At 47.3% G+C, this 23,785-nt stretch overlaps 1 long non-coding RNA gene across 7 annotated transcripts; it reads left to right on the forward strand.

Annotated features, from left to right (window-relative positions):
* Positions 1 to 4,467: 4,467 nt before the first annotated feature.
* On the forward strand, positions 4,468 to 8,203 carry LOC123188453 (uncharacterized). Of its 7 annotated transcripts, none has more exons than XR_006494652.1 (7): positions 4,468 to 4,767; positions 4,876 to 5,020; positions 5,498 to 5,891; positions 5,967 to 6,036; positions 6,196 to 6,245; positions 6,502 to 6,574; positions 7,462 to 8,202. It is a non-coding gene; the product is annotated as an uncharacterized lncRNA (long non-coding RNA). The 7 variants fall into 7 exon arrangements; XR_006494654.1 differs by having other exon boundaries at positions 5,498 to 5,615; positions 5,764 to 5,891; positions 5,967 to 6,245; XR_006494649.1 differs by having other exon boundaries at positions 5,498 to 5,615; positions 5,713 to 5,891; positions 5,967 to 6,245; positions 7,462 to 8,201.
* Positions 8,204 to 23,785: the final 15,582 nt, after the last annotated feature.

Consider the following 23,785-nt stretch of genomic DNA (forward strand, 5'->3'; position numbering starts at 1 on the left):
CTCGGACTATTACTATATACATGGGGAAAATACTACTGATCATATGGTGGTCTACTAGAAATTTTGATCGGTGGAAGACTCCATGATATCTGCTCTAGCTTCATCTTCATAGTCATCATCACTAATGTCGCGGTCGGAGTCGGTGTCGTCGATGATGATGTAGTCCTCGGGATGGTCGTCATCTCCTCCTGGAACGGGGTCTCCCATGAATACTCCTAGCTTCCTTGTCAGGTAGTCATTCTTCTCCACTAGTATTGCAATTTCCTCCTCATATCTGTCGCGTGTAGACTTGAGTTCCTCTTCTAGCTCCCGGTTCCTGGTCATCACCTTCTTCAGGTCTATCATGCTTGCGCACATTTGGTTCTCCTGGCAACCAATGTGCCGGTTTAACTCTTGGATGAAGGCTGCAATGGACATCCCTCCTGGTGCTGATCATCTCCCATTGCTCATCTCGGTGCCCACATATCTGGTAGATGGTGTCCTTAAGATCCTTGTGATAAACTTCGTCGATGCGTCCCATGGTGATGTGGGCTGCCATCCTCTTTCCTAAACTCGAGGTTGGTGCATCAAAGGAAAATTCTATGGGCTCACTAACTGGCGTGAATGCCCTTCCTGGAACTTGAACTCGAATCATCCAACGCTCTCATTCTGGTAAAGTGGTGGTGTAGGTCCCGGTGAAACTTGGTATTCCAATGTCCAGGTACCTAATGACTTCCTTCAAGTGTCGTCCAAAAGGTATGTCTTCATCAGATTGTGCAAACTTGTTCCTTGAGTCCGCCATCCTATAGTGTGGAAAATGGAGAGGAGTCAAAAATGAGTAGAGAAGAGTGACCTATGGCTCATCTTAGTGGTCGTGTCCTACAATCAGCGTGTGCTCTGATACCATCTTGTAGCGATCTGACCTCAAACAGTCAAATCTCTGTGCATAAGTGTCATCCCTGGATCGGTAATGCTGACACACATAGTACTTCGAAGGATTTATAACAGAGTAGCAATCACACACTTATTACATCGAATGTCTCAAAAGAGATCTTAATACAATAATATGGCTTAAGGTCATCTAAGTAAGATAACAGCGGATGGCTTGGAAGATAAAATGAGTCCATCAACTCCAACGGCATAGCTGAGTGCACGACAACGACCTAGCGCACCTTACTCTTTGTCTGAAAAGTCTGCAACATGATATGTTGCAGCCCAAAACGGGTCAGCACATGGAATATGCTGGCAAGATAACACAATAGAGCAATGAACAAGTAAATGCTATCACTACATGCATATATGGCTGGTGGAGGCACTATGGTTATAAGGTTTTTGTGAAAAGCCAATTTTTCCCTATAACAAAGAAATATATTTTATTTAGCTATCATGGTAGTTGATAAACATTGAGAATGGTACCCCCATCTCAATCCCAATTAAAAAGTAATTAATAACCCAACAAATTAATTTAGAGTGATGAGATCAACATGATAATCCAAGAACCAGATACTCAAGATGTCCATAACCGGGGACATGGCTAACCATGATTAGTTTGTACACTCTGCAGAGGTTTGCGCACTCTTCCCCACAAGACTCGATCTCCTTCGTTAGATTTCTTGCATTACATGTTGTTTGAGAAATGGATGACCGAGACACAGTCTTTCAGAAGCATTAACTCTTTACTCTGGGTAGATAGTACCAACCTACATCCGCTACATCTGCTAGCCTACCACTGAAATAGGTCATGGAACATACTCAACTATGCTAGAGCCCATAATAGCTTGTGGCTGCACACAGAAGTTTCTAGCATGAATAATCTTATGATCCCTTTGAGCCTGGGTGGCGAACCAAAAGACAACACTGGTATATCCCCAGGTGCCTTCAACCAATCCACCCAGATGTGTGTTTAAGTAGTCACCTTAAGTTGACCATTAATTAACAATCTCACATCTGTCATGGATCACTCAAACCAAACCACGTCTACGAGCATAGCATGGCAACCTAAGCATAACGTAGAAGTAACTCCCAAGGTTTGATAATAAAAGGGCAATAGGTTCTACCTCATCATCTACTTCCCAATACCCACATGTTAATCACATCCTAATCATGAAGTGTTTGAGGATTGAAACTAATGCATAAAAACTGGGTAATAAAAGGGTATGATCAAAGTGTTACTTGCCTTGCTGACGATCCGCAAAACCTAGAGACTCGTAGTAGCACGCTTCGCACTCTGGGAATTCTATCGCAAAACAATAGCGTACATAAGCACTCAAGCAAAGATGCAAGGGTAAAAATCAAATAAGAAGATCCAATCTGAAGTCCAACTGAAGAGCTTCAATTTGCAAAAAGAATCAACTAAATCGGAGCTAGGGAACTGAAACTACGATCAAAAGAACTTCGAAAACAAATCCGCTTCAGACCAAATTTTAAATTGTCAAAACCACGTTCAAGTTGATTAACTAGAAAGTGGGGCTCGAGACGGAGATTTTGGCGTTGGTTTCACTGGATTCGGACAAACGGTTGAAAAATTGCGATGGTTTGAAGATCAGGGGCTAATTTGCGATGAAAATAATCACAGATAGGTCCCTGGCGAAACTAAAACAGAAAAAGAAAAATCTATCGGACGAATGTCTGCTAACAGAGACTAACAGACGAATTCGTTCGTTAAAACGAACTAACAAACGAACGCTCATAAAATAATCTAAACCAAGAAAAACTGATCTATTAAAAAAACCAAAACGGATTTAGGGTTTCAAAAAAAATGAATGGTTTATACCTAAACCGAAAGGAAAACCGGCGGCGGCGGCGAACTCCGGCGACGGCGACGACGCCTGGCGCGGCGGCGGTGGCACGGATCTGGCGGCGGCGGCGCGGATCGCGAGGCTCGGCGCGGCTAGGGTTTCGGTGGCTGGGCTGGGGCGGCGGCCTCGGGCATTTATAAAGGGGACTGGGCGGGACGAGTCCGGCTCGGGCACGGCCCGATGTCGGTTCGCGCGTTTTTTTAAAACGGACGGAGTAAATAAATAAAAAGAAATATTAAACGGAGTCCAAAAATTCTGAAATAAATTTTCATGGTCCTCTAATAAAATTTAGGACAAAGTGAACAATTTTCCCGGACCTAATGCAACTTTTAAAAATGCAGTTTTTTCCGAATTTAATTAAAATAACTCCGAATAAAAATCCAAATAATATCTAGTAAAATATTCATTTTATTTTTAACATTTTTCCTCCAATATTTCTTTTATTTTGAAGAAGTCATATTATCTCCTTTTGTTTACTTTATATTTAAAATATTTTCGGAGAGAAAAATAATCAAAATCAAAATGATCCCCTTTTCAATATTTGAGAAGAATTTCAAATATGAAAATGAATGAAATCCCCAACTCTCTCCGTGGGTCCTTGAGTTGCTTAGAATTTTTAGGATCAAAACCAAAATGCAAATAAAATATGATATGCATGTGATGACCTATGTATAACATTTCAAATTGAAAATTTGGGATGTTACAGTTGGTTATGTTTCTAAATGGGTAGAAGCTATTCCAACCAGTAGTGCTAATCACAACACCTCTATTAAAATGCTTAAGGTAGTTACTTTCTCAAGGTTTGGAGTCCCTAGATATTTAATGACTGATGGTAGTTCACATTTTATTCATGGTGCTTTCCATAAAATGCTTGACAAGTATGATGTTAACCATAGAATTGCATCACCTTATCATTGCTACCTCTTGAGCACTGCGTTGGTTTTCCCTTGAAGAGAAAAGCGTGATGCAGCGAAGTAGCGTAAGTATTTCCCCCAGTCTTTGAGAACCAAGATATCAATCCAGTAGGAGACTACACGCAAGTCACCTCGCACCTATACAAACAAATAAGAACCTCGCAACCAACATGATAAAGGGGTTGTCAATCCCTTCACGGTCACTTTACGAGAATGATATCTGATAAAGATAATAAGATAAATATTTTTGGTATTTTTATTATATAGATAGGAAAATAAAGATTGCAAAGTAAAATAGATTGGAAACTTATATGATGGAAGATAGACCCGGGGGTCATAGGTTTCACTAGTGGCTTCTCTCAAGATATCATAAGTATTACGATGGGTTTCTACCTCTTGAGCACTGCGTTGGTTTTCTCTTGAAGATGAAAGGGTGATGCAGCAAAGTAGCGGAAGTATTTCCCTCAGTTTTTGAGAATCAAGGTATCAATTCAGTAGGAGACTACACGCAAGTCCTTCGTACCTACACAAACAAATAAGAACATCGCAACCAATGCAATAAAAGGGGTGTCAATCCCTTCACGGTCACTTACGAGAGTGGGATCTGATAGAGATAATCTTTCCCTATATATAATAATAAAGTACGGATGGAGTTTGTCGGGTTCACCGTCACGACATTTTTACACAAAGGTCCCTGAAGTTTGTAATAATCAACCCGCAGTCCACAAAGGTCACTCAGCGTAAGTGAAAAAAAAACGGTTCGTACGCAGCCCTCACTCGCCCGTCGCTGAAATTGCTCCCCCCGTCCCCCGCACGAGAACCTGATTTCTTCCGCCGCCTCGCCCCCTTCCCTCCGCCGCCGCCGTCCCTCCACTCTTCGGTGCCCGTCCTCGATCCGGGGTCTCCAAATTCGGACGATATTGGCAGGATCCGCCACATCTCCCGCGAAACCCATCCGCGAGCTGCTCGTCGGCCATGCGGGGAGCATGGACGAGCTGCTCGTCGACGTCCATCCCACACCCCCGTCGACGACGGTGCCCAGCCTCCTCGATAGCGCGCCTCCTACTTGCCGCACGGTATGTCTCCCCTGCTGCATAGATGATTTACAAGCACCACCAAGATCTGTTGACTCGACCCCTACCCCATCTCCGCAGTTTTCAATAATTAAATGTTTCTGATTGCAGCCAGATTTTATAGTAGGGGAAGGATGGATACTGCAGGGCTTTCATATGTTTTTTTGATTTTTGCGGATAGGGCTTTCTTATATTCTGGCAAGAGTCAAGCTAGCAACCGTGAAGATGCAGAATTCATGCAACCTCCAACCCTCAGGTTTGTCACTAATTGTCTTTGTGATGCCTATATGTAGCGAAATTGTAGCCTAAATCAGCTTGATCTCTGGCAATTTCCCGCAATATCCCGTGATTACTGCATGCAAATTGTGGGACGATTTCCTAGCAGCGAATGAAACGCGATCACAGCCAAATCACTGTGATTTGAAATCATAGTATAAAGTAGTTCGGCTTGATATTCAATATTGAGTGTTCATACATATGATTAACATCATACCATCTGGTTTTGTAAGTATTATATCTCAGGGATGCTTAAAACTATCACCATCTACCACTACTTTTCCATGGCTGCAACCATTAGTATTATAATTCTTTTGTTCTACAGAATTATCTGTTCAATTGCTTCCAGTCACAGAGTAAGGAAGGCCATCTTTTCCAACCAGCAAATGAGTTTTACATTTGTTGGTCAGTGTCCTACTCTGAAATTGTTTGTAAGATAGTGCTTTATTTTGTATAGCAAAGGGAAGAAGCCTCAGTTGGTAGCTATGGAGGGGAGTGATCCTTCGTTGGATGAAAAATTGGTGTAAAAATTGGTTCTCCTCCCCCCGTGTCGCTGCCACCATCGATGCCGCAAGGTATGTATGCTTTTCTAGCTGCTTGGTAGCTTCAACTTGGTGATGACGACTACCTATGGAGTAAAGTTAAAGGTCCCGTGCTCCTGTTGTTCTTCAGGACTTTTTTTCTTTTGCTCAAACCAGCATAAACTATTCAGAGTTTTAACAGAGAAAATTGGTCCTGTGCTTCCTCATGAAATACAAGAAAAGCTCAATTGTTTAGAGGAAGAGTACTTCAGGAGCCACTCTTCAGCCATTAAGTCATATATCTCAGAGCTGGATATAGATTTAACAGTGGTATGTATATTTCCAGTTTCATTTGCTTTTGGGGGATGAAACACGATTGCCAGACTTATTGTATAGTTTTTATAGGGCATGGTACCCCCCAGGGATCCTTATATCCAGGTTTGGGTGCTGGAGGACTTTGGTGAAGTATCTCTTGGTGACCATTCCATATCATTGACCAAAATTTGCTCCACTTCCTTAGGCGCACAGATGCAAAACAATTTATATCACATGTTTGCTATCTGTTACGCTATATTTTCCCACTCTGAAATCTTAATATTTCCAGTAAGAATAATATTCTGTTTAATTTTAATAGGGTCTCATGGAAGAATTTCTGGATTAGGGATCACATATGATGTAAAATAGGTATTGCTCCTCAGTCCTCACTGTGATCTTGTTAGTTAATTAAACAGCAGCGTGAACGTAATACAGTGACCAGTGCTGGCAGCATGTCTTAGATACGAAAAGGCTTGATGCTTGCTAAATATTTTTTCACCTGACACATGACTTGTACTATTAGCTACCTTGAAATTGTGTTGTGCATTCTGACCTTATTTTTGAATCAATGTGTGTGAGCTGCATATTTTAACTGCCACCCACAACATTTTCTTCATTGTTGCAGTCTGGTGGAATATGCACTCTTGAGGTTCTGATCGAGACTATGCGAAAAAGGAAAGAACATATGCTATCTTCAGGTGTCTCTCTGTTCTTCGGCAATTAAATTCATCACTGAATACTGAAATCCACTTCAATCCTAACGTTTGATCCGGGGAAATTCAGTTATGCATATTTATGAGCACTGGTCATAATCTTTTTTTAGATAAGCACACTCTTGACTTGAATAATTATGTCTTATATGAAGTGGAGGCACATGAGTTGGGGTGATCTGTATCGCCTCCGGCGGCATCGGATTCATGGAATTAGTATAGCAGCTCTCGCGAGAGTTGGCTTTGGTGTTTATTTTCATGTTTAACTATTTGGATGTGTTCTTTGAATGCCTCTGATTGTCTGTGTATAGTGTATCTAAGCATTCTTCCTTTTCTTTATTATTAAGATGACTAAATTTTGGATATTCTTTCATACATTTGATATTTAATTGTGTTGTGTACTGTTATGTTGTTAGATCAGAAAGTGGGACTTTAAACCGTTTGGCCATGGCCATATAGTTAGCTGCTTGGAGTACATTAGATGCACATGTTCCTTTAGTTACATGATCCATGATGTATGACAACAGACCTCCCAATTGACTGGCGATGTTTAAATAGATATGACAAGATTCATATGATGTTTTCCTACAAATCTAACTATAAATCCTAGAAGTGAGTTTTTAGTAATTTGCTTATTAAATGATCGTGTTGTTGTTTAATTTTGCCTGATTTATTTCTGTGAAACATACATGATCGTCTATAGTTTCATTTGGCCTGAAACAAATTAAGTTGTATTCACTCCAAACCTGCGTATTTGTTAGCATATTTTTGTGTTTGTTTTGGTCGATGGTTAGACATGCTTTGCATCAATCATTTCGTTTTTACATGAGGATGTATGCAGTAAACATTGTGTTGCAATCTTAATTTTTCTATAGGGTGAACCTCTGGACCTCTCAAATTAGAAGTAACCAGGAGCTGCGCAAATTGATGAAGCTGAAGTAGCGCAGTTTGTAGGAGAAGTTGGCCCAGTTTGGCCCCGACCACATTTTTTGGGACACATTTTGGCCCCAACCACATTCTTTTCCTCGGCCAAAGTCGATTTGTTCTCTAGAAAGAAAATACACAATTAGCGGCAGCAGCTACTAGTCGCCTGAGCTTGGACAGAGGGTGCCGATACTCCTTGTGCATCTGGACCATGATCTATCCTTCGATGATTGGCCAAATTTTCAAAGTTTGCCTGGTGGTAATCCGTCGTGATCCAAACCAACGGACACAAAAGGAAGTCACTCATATTCATCGTGATGCTCACGTCGTGGGAGATTTGGAACGAGTGGAATGCCTGCGGTTTTCCGGAACATTTACACCTTGCCAACAACGATCTTCGCAAAGATCAAGCGTGAGGCGGCATGTTGGGGCAAAACACTTGAGATGATCATGCCACGAGAGTAATTCCTTGCATATTATTGTGCCCTCGGGCAAGTGTTGTAATCGTAAATCTTATTAGTGAAATGAGGCAAAGCTTTTTACCATAATTAAAAAAATTATCCGCAGCAGCAGCAGCATACCTGAACAACAGCCCTGAGGTGACCGGTCCTGTTGTAATTGTCTTCCTCGATGATAACCTCCCCTGACAAAGGAAGAAATGAGGCCAAGCTTTGACATTTATTTAAATTGGGTATGGAAAAATGGTGCACGATGAAGCATGAAGTAGGATGTGCCCATTTTCAAGCATGAAGTAGGTTGTGCCCATTTTCGCCCGGTGCAACGCACGGGCATTTCTACAATAATAATAATAATAAGATAAATTTTTTTGGTATTTTTATGATATAGATTGAAAGTAAAGATTGCAAAATAAAATAGATGGGAAACTTATACGATAAAAGATAGACCCGGGGGCCATAGGTTTCACTAGTGGCTTCTCTCAAGATAGTATGAGTATTACGGTGGGTGAACAAATTACTGTCGAGCAATTGATAGAAAAGTGCATAATCATGTATATAGGCATCACGTCCGCGACAAGTAGACTGAAACGATTCTGCATCTACTACTATTACTTCACATATCAACCGCTATCCAACATGCATCTAGAGTATTAAGGTCATAAGAACAGAGTAACGCATTAGGCAAGATGACATGATGTAGAGGGATAAAGTCAAGCAATACGATATAAACCTCATCTTTTTATCCTCGATGACAACAATACAATATGTGCCTTGCTACCCCTCCCGTTGCAAGAAAGATCAATCTAGTAGGCCAAACCAAACTGATAATTCGAAGAGACTTGCAAAGATAACAAATCATACATAAAAGCTTTCAGAGAAGAATCAAATATTGTTCATATATAATCTTGATCATAAACCCACAATTCATCGGATCTCGACAAACACACCACAAAAAGAACTACATCGAATAGATCTTCAAGAAGATCGATGAGAACTTTGTATTGAGATCCAAAGAGAGAGAAGTCATCTAGCTAATAACTATGGACCCAAAGGTCTGTGGTAAACTATTCACACATCATCGGAGAGGCTATGGTGTTGATGTAGAAGCCCTCTATGATCGATTCCCCCTCCGGCGAAGCTCCGGGAAAGGCCCTAAGATGGAATCTCTTGGGTACAGAAGGTTGCGGCGGTGGAAATAGGGTTTCATGGTGCTCCTGGATGTTTTTGGGGTATATGGATATATAGGAGGAAGAAGTAGGTCGGTGGAGCTGCGAGGGGCCCACGACGGTGGGGGACGCGCCCAGGGGGCAGGCGCGCCTCCCTGCCTCGTGGCCTCCTTGCTCCTTTCTTGACATCTACTCCAAGTCCCCTGGTTCATGTTTGTTCCAAAAATAACTCTCCCGAAGGTTTTATTCTATTTGATATTTCTTTTTTGCGAAACACTGAAATAGGCAAAAAAAATAGCAATTTGCACTGGGTCTTGGGTTAATAGGTTAGTCCCAAAAATAATATAAAAGTGTATAATAAAGCCCATTAAACATCCAAAATAGATAATGTAATAGCATGGAACAATCAAAAAGAATAGAAATGTTGGAGACGTATCAAGCATCCCCAAGCTTAATTCCTGCTCGTCCTCGAGTAGGTAAATGATAAAAACAGAATTTATGATGTGGAATGCTATCTAGCATAATTCTTAATGTAATTTTCTTTATTGTGGCATGAATATTCAGATTCGAGAGATTCAAGACAAAAGTTTAATATTGACATAAAAATAATAATACTTCAAGCATACTAACTAAGCAATCATGTTTTCTCAAAATGACATGGCCAAAGAAAGTTCATCCCTACAAAATCATATAGTTTGGCCATGCTCCATTTTCGTCACACAAGAATGCTCTCATCATGCAAAACCCCGATGACAAGCCAAGCAATTGTTTCATACTTTAGTAATCTCAAACTTTTTTCAATTTTCACGCAAAACATGAGCGTGAGCCATGGATATAGCACTATGGGTGGAATAGAATATAATGATGGGGGTTATGTGAAGAACAAAAAAAGGAGAAAGTCTCACATCGACGCGGCTAATCAATGGGCTAGGGAGATGCCCATCAATTGATGTCAATGCAAGGAGTAGGGATTGCCATGCAACGGATGCACTAGATCTATAAATGTATGAAAGCTCAACAAAAGAAATTAAGTGGGTGTGCATCCAACTTGCTTGCTCATGAAGACCTAGGGCATTTTGTTGGCGTTCTGGGAACGGGGGTCCCCAGACTTGCCTTCCTGCGGCCTGCGGCGTGGCTCAAAAGGGGGCCCAGCGCGGCCCATCTTCACCAACACAAACCCAAGACCCTCGCAAGGGGCCAAGCCTCGCGGGGCGGACGACGCGGAGCTTCCTCAGGCACGGCCTCGTCAGGCTGGCTCACGAGGAGGCGGAGAGATCAAGGAGGGGTACCTCACGAGGTGCCCGTGACGCAAGCCATGACGACCGAGGGCGCCAGGCGGGTGCCAGCCCGCGCAGTGTCCTCCTTTCCTCTTTGGTGCAAAGGGGGCAAGCGCAGCCGCGGAGTACCGATGCATCAGGCAAATGTTGCCATTTCGGTGCAGCGAGACCAAGACCAGGAGGACTACGAGACGGAGGTCACCGTGGAGCCCAAGACGGCGTCATCACCAGAGCTTTGCGCAGGCGAAGACTACTTTTGTCAGGATAGCTAGTACTAGATGTCCCCCTTCAAATTAGCCTGCCATTTTTGGCTCCCTTCCCGCTCGATATTTGGGAAAGAGGACTAGGGCCCCTATAAATAGGACCAGCCACCCGCTAGACAGAGAGAGAGGACCGAGGGCAAAAAGAAAGAGAGAGAGAGAGAGAAGGGCGACTGAGCTCCTTCCAGCAGTTCATCGCCCCAGCCAAGAACAGACCCTCGCGAGGCTGTTTTTCCTTGTATTGTTCATCATCATCAGCCCAAGGGGCAATCCACCACACCACACACTAGAGTAGGGTATTACACCACAACGGTGGCCCAAACCAGTATAAACCCTGTGTCTCTTGTGTTGTTCTTTCCTTAGTTTAGATCCTAGCAAGGCGGAGGGGTGCAGGTAGGTAGGAGACGAAAGCTCCACGCGCACCCCAGTGTTCGAACCTCAAGGGTCTGCCGGAACCCGAAATCCAACATTTGGCGCGCCAGGTAGGGGTGCGCCCAGATTCGTCTTCCACCACCCCGTTCTCCTCCGACCATCACGCCCATGTCTGATGCTCGTCGGGCCCGCGCCGAGCGCCGGGCCGCGCTCGCTTCCTGCGTCGCCCAGACGGCCCCTGTCGGCGGGCGCCCTCGCCGTTCCCCGTCACCTGCCGTCAACGCCGCCACCGGCCCGGCGGGGACGAGTGGCAAGCATCGTCCCAGCATCCGTTCGTGCGGCAAGACGGCCGCACCGCAACTCCCTCGCTCACCCCAGCTGGTTCTTCATCCCGCGCGCTCCGCGCGCCCATGGAGGCTCGAGCTGCACTCATCGCGGCGAACGAGCTCCTGCGCTACCGCCCCGTCGACGACATCTACGAAGAATGGCTCGACCGCGTCGCCGAGCTCGTCCGTGCCGCAGGGGGCTCTCCTGCGCCGTCCGTTCCGCTGCACCGCACCCTGCCCCGCGCGGGCAATGAAGCTCCGGCGGCGTCCCGATCGCCTCCTCCTCAGGAAGGCGCCATGGACCCAAGGCGCGCGGCCCCTGGGCGGAACCCGCTCCGGCAGGCGCCAGCGCAGCAAGAGCAGAGCTGTCAAGAAGTCCCTCGCCCGCAAGAAGCTTCCCGGGCGCTCCCTGCTCCAGCACGTCGCGACCATGCTCCTGCTCCCGCGCGTCAAGACCCCTCGCTGCACCCAGCTGCAGCGCGTGGGAACATGCAAGACCAAGCTCCCCGTCATCCAAGGCCTCCCGTGGCCACAGCAGGCTGCCGCGCCTTCACCGCCGAGCTACGCAGCGTCGCTTGGCCCGGCAAGTTCAAGCCAGACTTGCCTCCTCGCTACGATGGCACGGCTGACCCTGCGGAGTTCCTCCAGCTCTACGAGCTGGGCATCGAAGCTGCCAACGGAGACGAGAAGGTCATGGCGAACTGGTTACCCATGGCACTCAAGGACGGGGCCCGCACCTGGCTCCTGAACCTGGCTCCAGGCACAATCTCCTCCTGGGACGAGATGCGCACCCGCTTCATCGCCAACTTCCAAGGCACTCGCGACCGGCCACCCGCCGTAAGCGACATGCGCCGCATCAAGCAACAGCCCGAGGAGACCCTGCATAAGTACATCCAGCGCTTCAACAACGGGCGCCTCAAGATTCCCAAGGTGACCGAGGAGGCCATCATCTCGGCCTTCTCCAACGACGTGCGTGACGTCAAGATGAAGGAGGAGCTGATGATGCATGAAGACCTGTGCACCTCCTTGGAGCTGTTCAACCTGGCAACCAAGTGCGCCAGGGCCGAGGAAGGGTGTCTCTCCCTCCTCGAGCTGCCTGCCGCAGACCAGAAGAGAAGAAGCCCAAGACCAAGGATGTGAAGCGCAAGGGGGCTATCGTGCTCCCAGCAGAACCAGACACCAAGCGAGGCAGAGATCATCCCGAACCTTCCAAGGGCGGCCGGTACTGTGTGTACCATGACCTCCATACCCACAACACCAACGAATGTCAAGAGCTCCGAGCCGTGCGAGAAGGAAGGATCGGCCGTCGCCCTGATCACAGTGACCGGGGCTACGGCCGAGGAGGAGGAAGGAACACAGGACGCTGGGAAGACCGTGGCCCACGCCAAGGGTGGCATGACCAACCTCGCGAGGATCGCTGGCAAGACCCGCCTCGCGAGGGAGGCTAGAGGGATCAGCCTCGCGAGGGGGACTGGAGGGATCAGCCTCGCGAGGATCGCCCGCAAGGCAACGCAGGCCTCCCACCGCTGCCGCCGCAGCCAAGAAGAAACGAAGACCGCCACCAGGACGAGGGGGCTGGGGGCTTCCAGGAGCCGCGCGCGATCGCCTGCATCTTGGGTGGGGCACAAGCCCCAGCCTCTCAGCGCATCTTCAAGCAGTTCGCCCGCGAAGTGAACGCAGTCCTCCCCAGGCTCGAAGCCACGCGCCCTCTCAGGTGGTCGACGTGCGCCATCACGTTCAGCTCGGCAGATCAGCTCAAGTGTGCGGCTGTAGCCGGAGTCCTCCCGATGCTTTGTTCCCCAATCATCAGCAACGTGGTGGTCACCAAGACCCTCATCGATGGCAGGGCAGGGCTCAACGTCCTGTCCGTGGAAACATTCAACAACCTCCAAGTGCCCTACAACCAGCTTCAGCCAACCAAGCCTTTCTCTGGTATCACCGACGGCTCCACGGTCCCGATTGGGCAGGTCCGCCTCCCTGTCACCTTCGGGGCACGCAACAACTACCGCACCGAGCTCATCGACTTTGACGTCGCTCACATTCGCCTGCCGTACAACGCCATCCTTGGGTACCCAGCGCTGGCCAAGTTCATGGCCGTAACTCACCACGGCTACAACGTCCTCAAGATGCCAGGAAGTGGCGGAGTCATCACGGTGCCCTATGAAGAGAAGGACGCGGTGTGTTCCCTGGAACGAGCCTTTCAGGCCGCGTCACTGGAAGACCCGGATCGTGGAAGCAGGAGGCCTCCCGAGACCGCCCCTAAGAACAAGAAGACATCGTCCGGCCCGACCACTCAGGAGGCAGGCCCCTCTGGGCCCGCGCCTGCCCAGGGGGAACCTCCTTCCATCGCATAGGAAAGCGCGCCCAGCGCCCTCCTCAGGCAGGGCTCGGGGGCTCTTCCCTGGAGGGCCACCGACCTAGCTAGGGTCACGAGGGAGGCGCTTGGGCACCACATGGAAGCGTGTTTCGAAGCACGTTTCCCTCAAGAAGGAGCAAGGCAAGGAGATCCAGACCCTCAGGAGTTCATCAGCAAGGTCATTCAGGAGCTACAGGAGTCAAGAGTCATGAAAGGCGGCCGCCGCCTACCAGCAGTGGCTCCCCATCCAGGCGAGGATGGTGGGCTGCGCGTCTGCATCGACATACCAGGGCTCAACCGAGTCGCCTCTCTGGAGCGCCTCTAGCCCTCGCGAGTGGGGCGCTGCGGAGGCCCACCCCACAGCTACGTTCGCATGCCTTACGGCCTGCCGAGCGCGGCTGACGCGTACCAGCGCCTCATGAGGGGCATCACGGAGGCACGAGAGGCCAGGCGTTCCGCTGCCCTGGCAGGGATGGAGATGGCCCGCGAGGAGCCGCCAGCGCCTCCGGAGCCTCCCGAGGCCCCTGGGGCTGGGGGCTCGTGAGGATCGGCTCCCGCAGCCCACCGAGCCTGCTACATCAACGCTCCTTCATCCTCAACATCATCGGGTAACACCTTTCTAGTTTTACTTCCAGCTGGGAGCGCCCCCCAGGGCTGCATTATTCCCAGGCCGTGTGGGTCCATCCCTGCGGCGTGTATCCCTTTTTTATTCCATGTTGTTAGCTTACCTTGTTGGGGGCGCCCCTCAGGCTGCATGATCCCCAAGTCGCTCGGGCCTGACGCAGTGATGTCCGCATTCCCAGCATCTATTTGAACGAATCCACTCCTTCGCGGCTAATGTGTTTTACCTAGTTGCCTGCTCAGCTGACGCCAACTAACGGAGCTGCTCCCAAACGGCATGACGCTTGCGCATGGGTCCGTCCCTGCAACGCCAACAAACCTGGATGGCTGAGCTCTGGCCGCGGCAGCCCCGCACAGCGTCACCTCATCAAGCCTTCAGTGCCTCACTACCCCTCGGAAGCAACCAATGGCTGACTGTCAACTGTCATGGCAACCCCTTGTTTTTTCTATGGTGGACCTGCAGGACCTCCTGAAGGAGCTGCGTCAGGCAAGGCCCTTGCGGTGTCTCTTTCGCCCTCGTCCGCGCGAACCGCTTGCACGTTAAAGGGGGGGGGGTGCCTGAGCATCGCGACTCAGGGATCCTACTAGCTCTCCAGCCCTCACCCTTTGGCCTTGACCACGACATCACGACCTGGCATACCAGCGACGGCTGAGACCCGCTCGAGGGCCGGGACCCGAGGACGTAGAGCAGAAAGGGGAACAAAGGCGAGAGGGGAGAGACACGCGAGGACCTCGCCGAGCAACCTCGCGCCTGCCGAAGCACGGACCCGGCGACACACCAGAGAGCGGCCCCTGATCCTCGAGATAAGTCATCACGCGGAAGCGCCAGCTACCGTGGCACCATCCCCGCACCTAATGCCATCCCGTGTTAGCGACGCCACTCTCCTTTCTCACCAAACGATGGCTGCTTGGGCGCCAAAGGGGACCTCCTGAGCGTCGCGACTCAGGGGCTCTTACCGGACTCCGGGTCGCTCACCTCCTGGCCTTGACCACGGCAACGTGACCTGGCATACCAGCGACGGCTGAAGCCGCCTTGGGACTGGGACCTGTCGGTGCAGAGCACCAAGCCCTCGTGAGGTTCGAAAGGGAGGACTGAGCTAAGACGGAATGAGCAACTCGCACAATTCTACGACAGGGGTTATATTAACAAAACAGGATCACATGCACCTTACAAGCCCCCACGGGACGCATTTTTGATTCCTCGCAGGGAACAGATCCTAAAGGGACACAAACTACACGCGTCCCAGCAAAAGACGCCATCATCAATAGTGGGCCATCAAGCATCGACGCCAACCCCATCCAGATCAGGGTTGGTGGCGGCCTGACGAGCCCGCCCTGCTCCAGGAGCGGCGCCGGCTCGGGGGCTCGTAGCTATCGTCGCTTGTCTCCGGAGTCACTAAGAGCTCGCCGGAGTTGCTGGAACCTCCGACGCCTCCACCACCCGAGGAGCCGCCAAGGGAGCGATTGGCAGGCCCAGTCCTCGTCGCGGCAGGGTCCTGGCCACCTTCCCTGGGGTAGCACTCCAGCCGGCGCCCGCTCGCATCGAAGACCTTGAAGAGCATCACCGAAGCACCGTCATAATCCAAGTGGACCGTGAAGACGCCCCTTACCTTGCTAACCCGGGCGATCTCTCTCCAGCCCCGAGTCATGTAGACCTCGCCCGGGGCAACGACCGTGACCTCTGCCTCGGTCGCGAAGGTGCTGCAGCCGGCGTGCTGCAGCCAGAGCTCCAGGGGCTCCCCTGCGGGATGATGGAGGCGAAGAAGGGAGGAAGGCGGATCCAAGACTGAAGAGGAATGGCAATGTGAAGCACGAACTCTCGGGAGGAGCCCTCGGTGTGGACCCCAGGGGGACGACCCACACCTTCGTGACCCGCCGGGGCCGACGGCGGCGCCGCCCGTGGCGGTCAGCATCAGCTCCTTCAGGGCCCTCGACGTGGGCGTACAATGGAAGCGGGAACCCCGGCGGTGCCCGCTCGCACAAAGGATTCGACTCCACCTGAAGGGCCCCCTCGTCCGAGCCACGGGGGGTGAGCCGTTTCTTCAGCGGGAGTGGGTCTGGTTCCACTCAGGGAGCCTTTCCCTTCTCTGCCGTTGAGAACCGGCGGATTGGAGCCATCGCAGCAAGACGGAGCAAGGATCGGGAAGAAGGAGAAGCAAGGAGGGATGGACCGGAAGGGCGCGCGCTGTTCCATACTTATGGCCGACGGAGGCCAACCGCCTACCTCCATGATCACAGGTAATCATGACCCACTTTGCATGCAGGGACTTGTACAATCCGTGTAGTTGCCAAGGCGCCATGGGGAAGTGGAGGCGCCCACGTCCAATCAACCGCCCCGCGGCGCCCAAGGCCGCAGACTGTTAGGACCCGCGGCGCTTCGCTCTTGCCCTTCCGCCTCCCTGCACGGCCAAGTCCGGGCGCGCCTTGGGCCCGGGGGCTACTGTCGGTGTTCTGGGAATGGGGGTCCCCAGACTTGCCTGCGTGCGGCCTGCAGCGTGGCTCAAAAGGGGGCCCAGCGCGGCCCATCTTCACCAACACAAACCCAAGACCCTCGCGAGGGGCCATGCCTCGCGGGGCGGACGACGCGGAGCTTCCTCAGGCACGGCCTCGTCAGGCTGGCTCACGAGGAGGCGGAGAGATCAAGGCGGGGTACCTCACGAGGTGCCCGTGACGCAAGCCATGACGACCGAGGGCGCCAGGCGGGTGCCAGCCCGCGCAGTGTCCTCCTTTCCTCTTTGGTGCAAAGGGGGCAAGCGCAGCCACGGAGTACTGAGGCATCAGGCAAAGGTTGCCATTTCGATGCAACGAGACCAATACCAGGAGGACTACGAGACGGAGGTCACCGTGGAGCCCAAGACGGCGTCATCACCAGAGCTTTGCGCAGGTGAAGATTACTTTTGTGAGGATAGCTAGTACTAGCTGTCCCCCTTCAAATTAGCCCGCCATTGTTGGCTCCCTTCCCGCTCGATATTTGGGAAGAGGACCAGGGCCCCTATAAATAGGACCAGCCACCCGCTAGACAGAGAGAGAGGACCGATGGCAAAAAGAAAGAGAGAGAGAGAGAGAGAGAGAGAGAGAGAGAGAGAGAGAGAGAGAAGGGCGACTGAGCTCCTCCCAGCAGTTCATCGCCCCAGCCAAGAACAGACCCTCGCGAGGCTGTTCTTCCTTGTATTGTTCATCATCATCAGCCCAAGAGGCAATCCACCACACCACACACTGGAGTAGGGTATTACACCACAACGGTGGCCCGAACCAGTATAAACCCTGTGTCTCTTGTGTTGTTCTTTCCTTAGTTTAGATCCTAGCAAGGCGGAGGGGTGCAGGTAGGTAGGACACGAAAGCTCCGCGTGCACCCCAGTGTTCGAACCTCAAGGGTCTGCCGGAACCCGAAATCCGACACATTTGAGGAAGCCCATTGTTGGAATATACAAGCCAAGTTCTATAATGAAAAATTCCCACTAGTATATGAAAGTGACAAAACAAGAGACTCTCTATCATAAAGATCATGGTGCTACTTTGAAGCACAAGCGTGGAAAAAAGGATAGTAGCATTGTCCCTTTTTAATTCTCTCTTCTTTTTTTGGGCCTTTCTTTATTTTATTTGGCCTTTCCCATTTTTTTTATTTGGTACAATGCTCTATTAATGATGATCATCACACCTCTATTTATTTACAACTCAATGATTACAACTCGATACTAGAACAAAAGATGACTCTATATGAATGCCTCCGGCGATGTACCGGGAAGGGCAATGAATCAAGAGTGACATGTATGATAAATTATGCATGGTGGCTTTGCCACAAATACGATGTCAACTACATGATCATGAAAGGCAATATGACAATGATGAAGTGTGTCATAAATGAAACGGTGGAAAGTTGCATCGCAATATATCTCGGAATGGCTATGGAAATGCCATAATAGGTAGGTATGGTGGCTGTTTTGAGGATGATATAAGGAGGTTTATGTGTGATAGAGCGTATCATATCACGGGGTTTCGATGCATTGGCAAAGTTTGCACGATCTCTCAAGGCGAGAAAGGGCAATGCACGGTACCGAATAGGCTAGCAATGATGGAAATGTGAGAGTGCGTGTAATCCATAGAATTAACATTAGTCATAAAGAACTCACATACTTATTGCAAATATCTACAAGTAGTCAAAAACCAAGCATTACGCGCATGCTCCTAGGGGGATATATTCGTAGGAAAAGACCATCGCTCGTCCCCGACCGCCACTCATAAGGAGGACAATCAAAGAACACCTCATGTTTCAAATTTGTTACACAACGGTTACCATACGAGCATGCTACGGGACTTGCAATCTTCAACAGAAGTATTTCTCAAACTCACAACTAGCCAACTAGCACAACTCTAATATCAAAATCTTTATATATCAAAACAATTATTAAGTATCAAACTTCTCATAGTATTCAATGCACCTTTTTATGAAAGTTTTTATTATACCAATCTTGGATGCCTATCATATTAGGACCAATTTTATAGCCAAAGCAAATTACCATTATAGCCAAAGCAAATTACCATTATGTTCTAAGTTATGAGAGATCAATAATTTCTATAAAATAAAACCACCACCGTGCTCTAAAAGATATAAATGAAGCACTAGAGCAAAATTATCTAGCTCAAACGATATAAGTGAAGCACATAGAGTATTATAATAAATTCCGATTCATGTGTGTCTCTCCCAAAATGTGTGTACAGCAAGGATGATTGTGGTAAACTAAAAAGCAAAGACTCAAATCATACAAGACGCTCCAAGCAAAACACATATCATGTGGTGAATAAAAATATAGCCTCAAGTAAAGTTACCGATGGACGGAGAAGAAAAAGGGGATGCCTTCCGGGGCATCGCCAAGCTTAGGATTTTGGTTGTATTTGAATTTTACCATGGGGTTCCTTGGTAATCCCCAAGCTTAGGCTCTTTCCACTCCTTATACCATAATCCATCAAATCTTTACCCAAAACTTGAAAACTTCACAACACAAAAGTCAACAGAAAATCTCATGAGCTCCGTTAGTGTAAGAAAACAAACCACCACTTAAGGTACTGTAATGAACTAATTATTTATCTATATTGGTGTTAAACCTACTGTATTCCAACTTCTCTATGGTTCATACCCTCCGATACTAGCCATAGATTCATCAAAATAAGCAAACAACACACGAAAAACAGAATCTGTCAAAAACAGAACAGTCTGTAGTAATCTGTAGGTTTCGAATACGTCTGTAACCCCAAAAATTCTGAAATAAATTTGTGGACGTGAGGAATTTGTCTATTAATCATATGCAAAAAGAATCAACCTAATTTAACTCTCCAGTAAAAAATGGAAGCAAATCTCGTGAGCGCTAAAGTTTCTGTTTTTTACAGGAAGATCGCAAAAACTCCCCCAAGTCTTCCCAAAGGTTCTACTTGGCACAAACACTAATTAAAAGCATAAAACCACATCTAAACAGAGGCTAAATGAATTATTTATTACTAAACAGAACCAAAAATCAAGAAACAAAAATAAAATTGGGTTGCCTTCCAACAAGCGATATCGTTTAACGCCCCTAGCTAGGCATAAAAGCAAGAATAGATCTAGATATTGCCATGATAATGATAAGGCAAATCGCGAAAACTCATCTCATACTCCCAACATTCAGCAGCAAGTTTTCTTTGTGGCAAGAAAAAGTAATCAAAAGGGCTAAATTTAATGGGACAAAAGTCCCCAAGATCAAGCTCGGGAGGTATTGATTCCTCCGTTGGCCCCTCATATTGCACAACCAATTCATCATTATAAGCATTCTTTTGGCAAAAAGTCATGAGCCTTTGTTCAAGAGAAAATACTAAATCATTATTCTGGATGGCAAAATTATTATTATGTTCAGAAATCCTGTCAACTAGAACATCAGTAGGAACCTTTTTTCTAAGGTTTTCATTAAAAGCAACATGATCTAAAGATCGTAAGCGCATTATGTCTTCTTCATAAAAAATGATTGCTTCTATGGGAGGACGGCCGGCGTCCACCCTATAATGCGCAAAATTTCATTGGCTTCTTTTACTATGAATCTAAACTCATGAGCTAAAAAGATGGTAGCTACTCTCTTAACAGAAGAATGCTCAATATTAGAAAATTCTAGAAAAATCCTTTGGATGCATGGGTGCATATGAATAAATTGTCTTTCAAGTTCAACTATGAGCAAAGATATAACATCCATAAAACTACTAGTTCTATGGAGAATAGACCCTTCCATAGTAGGTAAAGCATCGGCACAAGTAAAGAAATCTTGAATAACTCCTTTTCCAATAATATTACCACTACCGATCCGAAACTTTTTAGTATGAAAAATAGTTGGTTCTTTATGAGGATAATCAAAAACATCAATATTTTCCATGTTATTACCGCTATCCTTGATAACCTCCCCGATTTCAGACCTCATAGCAGCAAGACGCAAGCAAAAAGAGGTGAACGGAAAAAGAGGGCGAATAAAACAGCAAGGGTGAAGTGGGGGAGAGGAAAACGAGAGGCAAAAGGCAAATAATGTAATGCGAGGGATAATAGTTTGTGATGGGTACTTGGTATGTATTGACTTGTGCGTAGATCTCCCCGGCAACGGCGCCAGAATTCCTTCTTGCTACCTCTAGAGCATTGCATTGGTTTTCCCTTGAAGAGGAAAGGGTGATGCAGCAAAGTAGCGTAAGTATTTCCCTCAGTTTTTGAGAACCGAGGTATCAATCCAGTAGGAGACTACACACAAGTCACCTCGCACCTACACAAACAAATAAGAACCTCGCAACCAATGCGATAAAGGGGTTGTCAATCCCTTCACGGTTGTCGGTGTCAAAACCGGCGGATCTCGGGTAGGGGGTCCCGAACTGTGCGTCTAGGCCGGATGGTAACATGAGGCAAGGGACACGAAGTTTTACGCAGGTTTGGGCCCTCTCGATGGAGGTAAAACCCTACGTCCTGCTAGATTAATATTGATGATATGGGTAGTACAAGAGTAGATCTACCACGAGATCAGAGAGGCTAAACCCTAGAAGCTAGCCTATGGTATGATTGTTGATGTGTATGTTGTCCTACGGACTAAAACCCTCCGGTTTATATAGACACCGGAGAGGGTTAGGGTTACACAAAGTCGGTTACAATGGTAGGAGATCTAAATATCCGTATCGCCAATCTTGCCTTCCACGCCAAGGAAAGTCCCTTCCAGACACGGGACGAAGTCTTCAATCTTGTATCTTCATAGTCCAGGAGTCCGGCTGAAGGTATAGTCCGGCTATCCGAACACCCCCTAATCCAGGACTCCCTCAACGGTCACTTACGAGAGTGAGATCTGATAGAGATAATAAGATAAATATTTTTAGTATTTTTATTATATAGATAGGAAACTAAAGATTGCAAAGTAAAATAGATTGGAAACTTATATGATGGAAGATAGACCCGGGGGCCATAGGTTTCACTAGTGGCTTCTCTCAAGATAGCATAAGTATTACGGTGGGTTGCTACCTCTTGAGCACTGCGTTGGTTTTCCCTTGAAGAGGAAAGGGTGATGCAGCAAAGTAGCGTAAGTATTTCCCTCAGTTTTTGAGAACCAAGGCATCAATCCAATAGGAGACTACACACAAGTCCCTCGTACCTAAACAAACCAATAAGAACCTCCCAAGCCACGCGATAAAGGGGTTGTCAATCCATTCACGGTCACTTATGAGAGTGAGATCAGATAGAGGTAATAATAATAAGATAAATATTTTTGCTATTTTTATGATATAGATTGAAAGTAAAGATTGCAAAATAAAATAGATGGGAAACTTATATGATAAAAGATAGACCCAGGGGCCATAGGTTTCACTAGTGGCTTCTCTCAAGATAGCATAAGTATTATGGTGGGTGAACAAATTACTGTCGAGCAATTGATAGAAAAGTGCATAATTATGAGAATATCTAGGCATGATCATGTATATAGGCATCATGTCCGCGACAAGTAGACCGAAACGATTCTACATCTACTACTATTACTCCACACATAGACCGCTATCCAGCATGCATCTAGGGTATTAAGTTCATAAGAACAAAGTAACACATTAGGCAAGATGGCATGATGTAGAGGGATAAACTCAAGCAATATGATATAAACCCCATCTTTTTATGCTCGATGACAACAATACAATACGTGCCTTGCTGCCCCTGCTGTCACTGGGAAAGGCCACCGCAAGATTGAACCCAAAGCTAAGCACTTATCCCATTGCAAGAAAGATCAATCTAGTAGGCCAAACCAAAATGATAATTCGAAGAGACTTGCAAAGATAACAAATCATACATAAAATCTTTCAGAGAAGAATCAAATATTGTTCATAGATAATCTTGATCATAAACCCACAATTCATCGGATCTCGACAAACACACCACAAAAAGAATTACATCGAACAGATCTCCAAGAAGATATAGGAGAACTTTGTATTGAGATCCAAAGAGAGAGAAGAAGCCATCTAGCTAATAACTATGGACCCGAAGGTCTGTGGTAAACTACTCACACATCATCGAAGAGGCTATGGTGTTGATATAGAAGCCCTCCGTGATCGTTTCCCCCTCCGATGGAGCTCCGGGAAAGGCCCCAAGATGGGATCTCTTGGGTACAGAAGGTTGTGGAGGTGGAAATAGGGTTTCGTGGTGCTCCTGGATGTTTTTGGGGTATATGGATATATATAGGAGGAAGAAGTAGGTCGATGAAGCTACGAGGGGCCCACGAGGGTGGGGGACGCGCCTAGTGGGGCAGGCATGCCTCCCTGCCTTGTGGCCTCCTCGCTCCTTTATTGACGTCTACTCCAAGTCCCCTGGTTCATGTTTGGTCCAAAAATAACTCTCCCGAAGGTTTTATTCCGTTTGGATTCCGTTTGATATTCCTTTTTGGCAAAACACTGAAATAGGCTAAAAAATAGCAATTTGCGCTGGGCCTTGGGTTAGTAGGTTAGTCCCAAAAATAATATAAAAGTGTATAATAAAGCCCATTAAACATCCAAAATAGATAATGTAATAGCATGGAACAATAAAAATTATAGATAAGTTGAAGACGTATTAAGCATCCCAAAGCTTAATTCTTGCTCGTCCTCGAGCAGGTAAATGATAAAAACAGAATTTTTGATGCGGAATGCTATCTAGCATAATTCTCAATGTAATTTTCTTTATTGTGGCATGAATATTTAGATCCGAGAGATTCAAGACAAAAGTTTAATATTGACATAAAATAATAATACTTCAGCATACTACTAAGCAATCATGTCTTCTCAAAATGACATGGCTAAAGAAAGTTCATCCCTAGAAAATCATATAGTTTGGTCATGCTCCATTTTCGTCATACAAGAATGCTTCATCATGCACAACCCCGATGACAAGCCAAGCAATCGTTTCATACTTTAGTAATCTCAAACTTTTTTAACTTTC

This window comes from Triticum aestivum, chromosome 2A (genome assembly GCF_018294505.1).
Source record: "Triticum aestivum cultivar Chinese Spring chromosome 2A, IWGSC CS RefSeq v2.1, whole genome shotgun sequence".
Classification (NCBI taxonomy): Eukaryota; Viridiplantae; Streptophyta; class Magnoliopsida; order Poales; family Poaceae; genus Triticum; species Triticum aestivum.